A 325-nucleotide genomic window follows, 5' to 3' on the forward strand; every position below is an offset into this window, starting at 1 on the left:
AAAAAATATTAACATTGGTTGGGACCTTAGATGGAAATGATGATTAGGATAATAAAAGTAGAGCTGGGCATGGTGGCTCACACCTGTAATCCTAGCTACTCAGGCAGCTGAGATCTGAGGATCAAGGTTCAAAGCCAGCCCTACACAGGAAAGTCCATGAGACTCTTATCTCCAATTAATCACCAAAAAGCTGAAAGTGGACCTATGGTTCAAGCAGTAGAATGTTAGCTGTGAGCTAGGGACAGTGTTCAAAGCTTAGAACCAGCACATGCGCACACGTGACTGATTAAAATGTGTGAGGTACTATAAAAAGTGAAATATCCTC

This window comes from Dipodomys ordii, unplaced genomic scaffold, assembly GCF_000151885.1.
Source record: "Dipodomys ordii isolate 6190 unplaced genomic scaffold, Dord_2.0 Scaffold48, whole genome shotgun sequence".
NCBI classification, from domain to species: domain Eukaryota; kingdom Metazoa; phylum Chordata; class Mammalia; order Rodentia; family Heteromyidae; genus Dipodomys; species Dipodomys ordii.